The following is a 6,966-nucleotide window of genomic DNA, read 5'->3' as shown; positions in this document are numbered from 1 at the left end:
TGCTTAAAATTTTACAAATGCATGAAACTAAACATAGATTCTCTCTGGTTCCGGATTATCCTACAAACAGATGACAATCAGTGCGAATCAGGAATGTTGTGTCTGCTCCAAGAAATGTTTCTGTTGGAGTCGCTCAAGGACCGGTGCTTGGACCGGCTCTCTTCTCGACTTGTGCGAACGGTTTTCTGAGCTGACCAGGTTGCTTCGTAGTCCACTATGCAAATGACTCTCAATTACTTATGACTGAAAATTATGAATGCATCTCTGAATTAACTGAAAGAGCAGTGAGTCTTTTGTCGACTGTCAAATCATACTTCCGAAAGATTGAGCTTCTACTGAATGAGAGGCAATATAAATTATATTTTATTCATCGGTTCATGCCATAATATAGCACAACTACAGAATGATAAAGTTTTAAATCTCAATAGAAAAAGTGTAAAACCTGAAAGTTGTCAAGGCCTTGGGAGTTTATTCTGATCAACATCTGCTTTTTAACATGCACATAGATGAAATGTTCAGAAAGGCAATTGCCACACTTATATCACAACAGAATAAGTGATTGCTTTGATACACACAAACACACGACGCACGCTATGTAATTGCAAGTGCCGAAGACCGTAAGCTATTGGCCAAGAGTTTAGGCGTTACAAATGTCTCCAAAACATTTAAGCAACTTGAATGTTTAAGGGTGGATAATAATTTATTATGACATGTGCATTTTAGTTTTAAGACCTTAAATCATCAATTACCTGACTGGTTATGGAACATGTTTACTGTTAACGAAATGAGAGGCACAAATACATGAAAAAGCAATGCTCCATTTGTTGCACGAACCAATACTAAAGCTGGATCGAAAATGTTAATGGTGAAAGGCCCATTGTCTGGAACAAGATTGCACCCAAGTAAGGGATACAGACTCTCTTTTTGATTGAAGAAATGCCTTATAAGGAAACAGTCTTCAATATAATGCGCCATTTCCCAGTGTCGATGTAATATTTTCTGATGCGCTGATTTGTATTGTTGATGATATAGTATTTAAATAATATGTTATCTATTTGATATAATTGCGGAATGCGGCTATTTATTTATTTTTCTAAAATTTATTCATATATATATGACATAAGGTCATATATATATGACAATATTGTCATATATGTATGACAATATTGCATGATGTCTATATAATTTGTATTTTAACAAGTGCATAATAGAATTACTGTATAGATTTTATTGTGATAGTTAACCGAAAAAATTGGAAGTAAAGATTATTATTTTTATCAATACTCTCTCTCACTGACACACACACACACACACTCTCACTCTCTCTCCCTCTTTCTCTCTCTCCATGACACTGTATATGTTACAGCATCCGGTTAAGCAAATAATTCGGGGAATCAACCAGTAAGATAACGAAAAATCCGCTCGAGACGAGGAGAGAGATATGCGAAGAGATAGATAAATAGAGAAAGATAGAGAGAGGACGTGTGTGCGTGTGCGCCTTAGGCTTGCATTTGTTGTAACAGTTTTCCTATGCATTGCTGGAATATTGATTCACCAACTTTTCTAAATATTTACGTGGGAAATTAATTGCATCACTTCGAAATTTAGTATAAAAACAAATAAACACCTCAACCACCATCCACTTACTGCGCTACATCTGCTTGTCTTGCATTTTCCTTCATCTTCTATTTTCTAGTGGGGAGAGTATGGAGAAGCCACGAAGAGGCATTTATCACATGGGAATTTTGAAGCAGTATGTGTGCGGCTGTTTCTTAGATCATGTAGATAAGAGAAAGGTGATAATACTGACAAAATCTGTTGCATGTACTGTAGCATCCCAGTCGGCCGAGCTATATCCTGGGTGTGCTACACATCCAACAATAAAAAGATGCAAAGAGAATCGATAAACTATAGTGAATAATATTAAAAATTGATGTTGATATGTTAGGTCTTAAATCAGAAATAACAGCTCGTTGATGGTAGCAGGAAGCGAGAAAGATTCCGACGAGAGAAAACCTGTAACGTTATATGGATTCTACATATATCATTGATAATTATTCTTATGATAAATTCCTTTCCCTTGATGTATTTCGCCTTTGTTAGGTCTTACAATTTACAAATATACATATATTACGTCTATTTGACCCGATTCATACTTAAATTTGTTCTGGTGTAGTTGTACAAGTATCTCGCTGTGTAGAAATGGCTACTGAAAAGGGGGAAAACACACAAAAAGCTGAGCAGGACGTTTCTTGCCTGTCAGCGCCTGGGGCTCACTAACTAGCGCTGACCTCTTTCACCTGTCCGCCGTTTTCTTGGCGGGAACGCCTGAACGTCTTGGCAGGTGGTTTAACGATCGTTTGGGTTATAAGACTGCCCGCTAGTAAGTTCGGGGTTTCAACAGCATCGTGATGGTTGTTGATTCACTACATGCATACTTATAGCCCAGCTGAAATAAGATCTTGGATTTGGCTTCGCTATTGACTGCTGATTTTTCTTAGAAGTCTTGTCACGGAGTTAAGTGGCCAGACTATCGTCTCTATAGATGGTGGTATTAAGAGCCCTTATTCACCCGTGTAACAACCACAAAAGTCCTAGTATGTCAAAGGAATTTTCCATTTCGATAGCAATGTAAGTTCCCTATGGGTGTTTGTGCGCGCCTGAGATGTGGTCATGCCATCACGTGATCACTTTTGTATATACACATCAGGTCAGCTCTGCTGATCGAGGGTATATAAGGGACACCTATAGGCACGAGTCTATCCCTTTAGCTCGGTCCATAGAGAGGCGTGTGTGACAGGTGTGTGTGTGTCTATATTGCCGTCATTCCAATACATGTATAACAACTACTTTTATTATGAACATATATGTTTGTCATATTGAAAGAAAGAAACAGGTGAATTAGCATTTCTTCTACCCTCTACTCTGGGAGAGACAGATAGCAAAGAGGAACAGTGTATAAAAGAAGACAAAGAGTATTCCTACTCATAATCACAGATAGCAGTGGCTATCAATTTCTAAGACATTATTGTGGATGTCTTTGCGGTGAATATTACGAGAGGTACCTCACCACAAAGTGGTGGCAGTAGTGGGATGGCATTTGTGAAGACAAATATGGTGCCACTGTTGGTGCTTGCCCATAAGGTAGCGGACATCAGCTGAGTGTTGGCAATGAAGCATTTTGCTAGGTGCAAACAATGAACCATAGATCCAATGTAGTCACTGTTCTGTGAGCGCACTTCAATGGCTCTCTCCATGGGCTTCAACCCACCATCATCTGCTGCCGCCCCTCCACTTCCAGCACTTTGTGGATGTCCCCCTGTTGGAGACATGGCTCCTGGGTTGCCTGTTTTCCTCTGGGATCTTCCATGCCGTAATCTACAGAATGATTCTCTGAGAGACTTCTTGAGGGATTTTCCTCGAGACATTGGTCCTTAATCGGCTTAAAGTACTTTTTGCAAGCAGTTTCTTCTGAATAATGTCAGAGTCCAAATCCATGAGCTGTACCACAAGCAACAAGACTCCATGAGCTGTACCACAAGCAACAAGACTCCATGAGCTGTACCACAAGCAACAAGACTCCATTCACTGTTTAGGGTCAGAGACGTACAGGAAGTGGGGGGGGGGGGGGGAACTGCACAACTGCTGTGAGCTGCATCCCAGGTTCAAACCTCACAGCTTCTGTCTGCATTTCCAGTTTCCTGTGACTCTTTCAAACAAAGTTGTCGTTCTCAGCTTCTAGATTTTCATCTACACTCAGGTACAAGTTCCTTCTCTTCCATGTTAAGATTAAGGATGAAGGCTTGACCTGCTGTGCCAGCGACAATCAGAGTCCCTCTATATGCACACATTTCCATCTTTTTTATACCAAGATGGATGGTGGATGGCATGATTTGCTGCCAAGGCAGAGTCGCTCGTAGACGCGGATGTCACCATGCCAGACAATGTAAACGCGCCATCCTACTGCATATTTTATTAAAACTGCGACCAATAGGTTTAGGATGAGGGCTTGACTTGCCATACCAGTGACAACCAGAGTCCCTCTATATGCACGCATTTCCATTTTTTTTATACCAAGACGAGGATTGTCACTGTAAGGCTGGCTCTACACCAAGTGAGCCGAGTCGCATCAAGTCAATGTGATTCATCACATGTCATGAATTGCCACCCCAGTTTGACATTAATTTGTATGAATCTTTGAAAAAAAAAAAAAAAATGCTTACACTGGAAGAGCCGAGTCAAGTCAGCTGCCTGATCTGCAGCAAGGTTCTTTGACACAAAGAGCCTTGTTGTTGAGAGTTTGTACAGGTGCATCAGGGATACTCCGATGTATCCCAAAATTGTTCAATGCCATCTTCATGATCAGTCAGGAGATCTTGCTGTTTGAGCAGGATTCCTCTGTTGATTGGCTCCTGCTTCCTTTATTTTATTTATTATTATTATTTTTTTTTTTTTATAAAGATCCAACAATACCCCCCTGAAACCAAGAATAAGTAGATAATGGCAGAAGAGTGGAGTGATGCCAAAAAAGGTGCAGCAAATGATGGCCATTCTTCTGTCACAAGATCTATAAAGACTACCTCCTCTTCTGTGAGTATCGCCAGGCAGCCTGCTTGGCCGGTTTCATCATCATCCACTACAACAAAATAAAATGACTCTGGATGTAAGATGAAAAATAACATAGTTCACTCTAGGCATGCTTCCCCCAAAGATAATGAGTCCTTCATTAACTGCTGGTCTCAGAATTTTGGTAATAGATTTGTAAGGAAAAGGCCCATGCACAGTCTGGGGTCCATCAACGGGCTCAGACAATTCAGTGGATGACCAGACCATATAGCCGCTGTTGTTGTGAAATGTCGTAAACTGGCTTGCATTCGGGTACCAGCACGCGGATTCTAGTTGTCGAGTGCAAATGTATGTCTGATCAGCACAAAGAGTCTTCTTGTTCTACTGAACGATGAGGATCTTGTCGGGTTCTGTCGGTTGCTCTGCAAAATCCTCCACTAGGCTTGGGTTCACCTTGTAGTCTTCATGAACATTCTGCATAACTACATCTTGGTAGATAATATTGTCAGACATGGCAAAATTTGTCAGGTTAAGCAGGTAGATGTTGCCGCCCTCTGTGCCAACCATCAGGTGTTCACACTTGCTGTCTGCCACCACCACACTAATTTTTTTCAACTTTCCCTCTAAGCATGTGGAGTTATCATGAACTAATTCCAATGAGCCACCAAAGTCATCTTGTTGGTTTAACTGCCATAGGTGCAGACTGTTATCTTCGAACAGTGACACCAGGCGGCACTGTCCCTTGAGGAAGGCGAGGTGAGCGAGAGCTCGGGATCCCAAGGGAGGGCCAACGGCTTGGCAGGGAGCCCATGATGGCAACACTGGTTAAAGTCAAAAAGATCCTTCTACTTCTGTATTCTTTCAGGAATAATTTTCTGTTGGTGTTTCATAAATTTCAACATCGTGCTGGCGGCCAGGGCGCTGTAATGACAACTTTGGAATTTCTCCTTGAACAGTCAGAATGAAAGAGGACTCCAAATATGGAATCCGCACAACACACACGCCTGACCACCATGAGTGACAAAACAACACAAATCTATTTTCTTTCCTCTTGTTCCTATCTCTGATGTTTTCTATTGTATGAATATTAATATCTGACCATCCAACAGATTGATACTGACAAGGGACGCCTATGGGCATGAGTCTACCCCGTGAGCTCGATCCATAGAGAGGTGAATGTGAATGTTTGATAGGTGTGTGCGTTTATATTGCCCTCATTATGATACATGTATTACAGCTACTTTTAGTGTGAACATATATGCTTGTTATATTGTGTCTACCAAGTAAAGAAAGAAACCAGTGAACTAGCATTTCTTCTACCCTCTACTCAGGGAGAGACAGATAGCAAAGACGAATAGCGTATAAAAGAAGATAAAGAGTATTCCTACTCATAATCACAGATAGCAGTGGCTATCAGTTTGCAAGACATTATTGTGAATGTCTTTTTGGTGAATATCACGAGAGCTGCTTCACCAGTTTTATTTACTTGCACCAAATATTTAGATGCAACGTATGCATAAACAGAAAATTATATAAACTGAAGACACAATAAATTTGGATAGAATACTGGATAGGTTAGTATTAAAATAATGTCCAGTGATTTTTGGGAAGAAACAGTAGCGGAATAGAGTGAGAGTGGAAGAGCTAAGACTTGTTGACAAGTGAGATGAATAGTGATAAGGATAAGCCAGATTTGCGGAGCAGATGCTACGCCGGGCTTGTATGCGCTTAGGCGAGCCCGCCTGTGTCGGCGTGTGCTGACTCGTGAGAGAATGTGCCAACGAGTGTTGACTCGATCTGAGCTTGGTCCTTACCCAACGGAGTGCCCAGCTACGTCAGTAACCGCCAGGTGACAGTGGAAGCTCACGAGCTTGGACGGGGCTCGATCTGCCGACCACGGGGATGTGAAGTCGACACGTTGTCCACTGAGCTACCAGACGGCTGTGAATAGTGAAGTGCAAGTGCGGGGTGAGGGAATAATCTATCCAGGTAACATTTGCTGTACAAACAAAACTGCTAAGAAAGGAGGAGAAAGGATGAAGAAAATCGAAATAGCCGAAGAACCAAATCAGATATTTTGGTAGCTGTGCAAGAATAGTATCTGCAGCAAGCACCGTATTTAAACCACCCAAGAGCTGCAGTTGAAGTGGTTTTCCCATGATTGGGTTCTTGTGGCATCCTTCATCTTGTGCTTCCTAGTGAAGAGTGTGTGCCAGCCTTTGGAGAGAGAATTTAGAGAAGCCTATTTTTGTCTTTCTGTCTGTCAGTCTGTCTGTCTGAAGGAATCTGTCTCCTTTCTTAAACGCGGGACATCTGAAGCAACTAACGTGCAATCAGAGTAGTAGTTTTGTTTTAGAAAAAGACATTATCATGGAGCTGGATAAAAGTGAGATACGTTGT

At 41.3% G+C, this 6,966-nt stretch overlaps 1 pseudogene; it reads right to left on the bottom strand.

Annotated features, from left to right (window-relative positions):
- Positions 1-77: 77 nt before the first annotated feature.
- LOC122252907 (LLGL scribble cell polarity complex component 2-like) lies at positions 78-5,468 on the bottom strand (annotated as a pseudogene).
- Positions 5,469-6,966: the final 1,498 nt, after the last annotated feature.

This window comes from Penaeus japonicus, unplaced genomic scaffold (genome assembly GCF_977035675.1).
Source record: "Penaeus japonicus unplaced genomic scaffold, GWHDUDI00000001_assembly GWHDUDI00000033, whole genome shotgun sequence".
NCBI lineage: Eukaryota > Metazoa > Arthropoda > Malacostraca > Decapoda > Penaeidae > Penaeus > Penaeus japonicus.
This window is presented reverse-complemented; position numbering and strand designations above follow the sequence as displayed.